The sequence below is a fragment of the Apium graveolens genome, chromosome 4, assembly GCF_009905375.1.
Source record: "Apium graveolens cultivar Ventura chromosome 4, ASM990537v1, whole genome shotgun sequence".
Classification (NCBI taxonomy): Eukaryota; Viridiplantae; Streptophyta; class Magnoliopsida; order Apiales; family Apiaceae; genus Apium; species Apium graveolens.
Genome location: NC_133650.1, coordinates 189,957,721 through 189,961,996, shown reverse-complemented (window position 1 = coordinate 189,961,996; position 4,276 = coordinate 189,957,721).

Here is a 4,276-nt window from a genome sequence, read left to right as displayed (position 1 = left end):
CAGAGAAGTTTTTCCAACCATAGTTCATAGGATATGAGCTAGAACCATGTGTCACAAGTTAATTCAAGTCAGGGCATTTTCTGCCCAGAAAAACAGGGGAACCTTGGACTTTTAGCTTAGGCCCAAGAAGGCCCAAGCCAGGCCTTTGAGCCACATCAAGCTTGTGAGATGCCTTTAGGTCAGGAGAGTCTTGTGTAAAAATTTTGAAGAAAAACTTGTAGTTTAAGAGTGTCTAATGCACTCAAGAAACCTTAGTTACCATTCTGAAATTTGCACCAGTGAGCACTTTCACTTATCGCATAGTTTTAGGACACTTAGAAGTGAGTATTAGGTCGACCACCATAGTTGTAAGATAGTATAAGGTCAGTAGAACAAAAGGCACAAGTGAGGGTCAATAGGTTTTGGATAATTTAGGAAAGGCACATTGAGTTAGGAAGCCCAAATTTGAAGACTTTGTTTAGTTAGCGACCAAGTGACTTAAGTGGTGAGTCGAGATCATCCAAGCCTAGTGTGGCATTATGGTGTATATGATGTTATTTGGTATTAATATACGATATGTGATTATGTGGCTACGTGTGTACATTTGAAAATATAATGGTGGATATGAATTAAGTGCGTATAGGCCTAAGTACCATCCATGTTTAATTTCGGGTTGTAAATAGGTTAAGATGGTAAGAATATATTATAATGAGGATTATTATTATTTATGTAGGATCTCGAGACGAGGGAAAACTTGCCATAAAAGTCGAGTGAAGCTCCAGTTGTTGCTCCTACCAGTCAGACCAGACCAGTCTATCTCAAGGCAAGTGATTCAACTTGACCTTCGCATTTACTGTAAACAGTTCATATATATATCGATGCAATTATCCTGAGTCATTTTGATATATTTAAATCAAGAGTATCTTTTGTTTATCTTTGAGTTACATAGAAATGCCATGAACCCTCGAGTACATATTGCAAGTAGTTCAAAAGTCTTTCATGATAGTTTAATGCCATGATAAATTAGAGATGCGTTATAATATCTTATTGATCCTTTTGTTTATCATGCTACTGATCCCTGAGAAATCTTGATGTTGCACCCTGATACTTTGATTCAACTCTTGAAATAACCTCGATAGAAACTTTATTTTGATACCTAAAAGCCAATCATTTCTTAAATACATTCATGATTGTTTGATAACCCTATCCTTACCCTAAAGCTTGACACCCTGTTATATACTGAGCTGATGATCGCCTTCTTTATATTTTAACACCTTTATCCTATTGGAACCAGTGATGCCTATCTTTTGATGTTCTAATACCTATATCTTGTCTACAACCGTTGCTTTAAGTCTAGTTTGGCATTACTCTTTCATCTTATCCAATAGCCTGGCTTAATTTCCTTGTCTAAGTTCTTGTTTATGGAAACCTCTCAACTACCCTAATATAGTAAAGTCTAGTAGATCATGGCCCTGAGATTTAGAGTCATATTTCCAGTGTTTCAAGTTGATCTATAATCCCTTGATAAAAATAATTACAGTCGAAAGAAATTTTGTCATAAATCGGCATCAGTTTTTAAAATGATTAAAACGTGGATTTTTCAGTCCCAAAGGGGGACAAATGTTTTCTTGAATGGTGGATCTGGACTGAGACGCGAGTCCTTTCCACACTTATATTAGGCTTAAAAGTTGCCTAGGGATTCCCAATAATGTTTTAGAACCCAGCGAGGTTCGGGATTACTTCGCGGCTGATCACCGGCTGTAATCCGTAGCGTCATAAAATGATTTTGATTAAGAATGGTTTTAATTTGTTTTGATGCAAGCAAAATGATGCCAACTCACATAAGTTTTATCTCTCGATTATCATTGATTATGTCATTCCATTGTCATTCCTAAAGGTATATCTCGATTTATGCTTTGCGTTGTATTGTTAGCACTTGTTGAGCTTTTGGCTCACTTCTTGCTTTACCCTGATATTACAGCTAGCAGCCATGGTTAGATTCAAGCAGACTGCCCGTAAGACCTGTGATGCTGATGCTTATGTTCGAGCTCAGGTAGAATAAGTAATAATAGTTGTGTGAGGACTCGGTATTTGTAATCAGATGTAATAGTTGGTAGTGTTGGGCTGTTCCAAACCCTAAACTGTAAGATCTTGGATTTTGGTTGTGTAATACTCATTAAAATGATGTAATAGCTATAACTATTTTGCTATTTAAGTTGGGGGTGTGACATATACCTTAAAACCATGTTCATTAGTTTTAGAGGTCAGACTTTAATATGTGAAAGATTAACATCTGAAAGTCTTGATCTTAAAAATAGAAATGACTATTTAGAAAAGGAGTTAGTTTTTCTTCATCAAACTAAGAAAGAAAGAGATGAGGCTTTGCCTGTTAGAGATGAAGTGCTAAAATTGAATGAATCTCTAAAAACTGATTTAGAAAAGGAAAGAGAGATCATCAGGACTTGGACTAACTCTGGCAGAACAACTCAGAATTTACTAAGTAGTGGAAACTGGAAAGAGGGCAATTATTGAGATAATAAAAGTGAGAAAGGAACTGTGCAAATTGAGCCAATTATTGTTAACCAGTCTACTAAGCCAAAGGTAAATCCTATTAAATTTATAGCAAAAACTGTAATGTCTGATTCTGAAAAGATGAAAGATTCTAAGACAGAAGTAAAAGAAAAGTCAACTTTTGACAAGTTACAAGAGGATAAACAAGCTGAAGTAAACATAGGCTTAATGACAAAGAAGCAGCTTAAGCATAAGATGAAAGAGATTAGAAATGTGAACAAGGTAAAGGAAGCTAGGAAAAATAGGAATGGAAAGGAATGTGTGAAAAAAAGCAATAATTATATGCCTGTTCTTAATGCTCCTAGAAAGAAATATTACAACTGTGGAAACTCTAACCATCTTACTTCCTTTTGCAGGAAAAATAAATATATAAACTCTTTACCTCCTAAATCAGGAGTTATGAGTCAGTCTGTTAGGTTTAAGCCACAAAATCCTTGTTTTCATTGTGGTAGTTTATGGCATTCCATTTATACTTGTAAGGAATATCATAGTTTGTACTATGATTATTATCAAATAAAACCTTCTTTGAAGAAAGTTAGTGTAATTCCTTCTAGTGTAAATTCTAATGCAAAGTCTGATATAAAGTTTGATAAACAGCATGTTAACATAAACTCTGAAATTAAATCCGCTGCAAATGCTAACAAACTTAAAAAGGCCAAAGGATCCAAGCAAGTCTGGGTCCTTAAAACTAACCAATAGTGGTCTTTGTGATTGCAGGGCAACAGGAAAAACATCCTAGTTCTGGACAGTGGATGTTTAGGATATATGACTAGAAATAAAGCCCTGCTATCAGACTTTATGGAGAAAGCTGGCCCAGGAGTTTCTTATGGAGATGGCAACATGGGAACAACTCTGGGATATGGAAATATCAATGTTGGGAATGTCATCATTGAATCAGTAGCTCTCATCTCAGGACATAAACACAATCTGCTAAGTGTGAGTCAAATTTGTGACAGGGGTTATCATGTGGATTTCTTCGAAGAACACTGTGAAGTTGTAAGTAATTCTACAGGCAAAGTGGTTCTGAAAGGTTACAGACATGGTAACATATATGAAGCCAGACTTTCAACAAATTCTGATTGTTCTGCAATATGTCTGTTGAGTAAAGCATCAATTAAAGAAAGATGGAATTGGCACAAGGGACTCTCTCATTTAAATTTCAACAACATAAATGAGCTAGTAAAGAAAGATCTTGTGAGAGGACTGCCAAAATCAGTATTTGCTCCTGATGGCCTTTGTGATTCATGTCAAAAGGCAAAACAAAGAAAATTTTCATTCAAGAGCAAAACTGAATCCTCAATTCTTGAGCCTTATCACTTACTACTGTAATATCCGGGATATATCGTGTAATTATTTTTGCTATTATACAATTATTATGTGTGTACAGTATCTATTCTGTGAGTTAATTGTTAAATGTTATCTGTACTTGGATATTCAAAAATAATATTAATTGAGTATTTTAATTTTTATATGTCCAAAATAAAATATAGATAATTGTCATATCTTCCTAATTATTTTTATGTTGGTTTATGGATTTATAAGAATCATCTGAAATTTCTAAAATCTTTTTCCGAGTATTTAAAATCTATTTTATAAAAACGGGAACCAACCGACGTCATCCGTTGTTACGTTTTTAGAACCCGAAACTTTTCCGAGAACTCCTTCCTAACCTAATTGTAATATTCCGAGCATATTCCATGTTTTGACTTTTTCGATCCGGCGTACG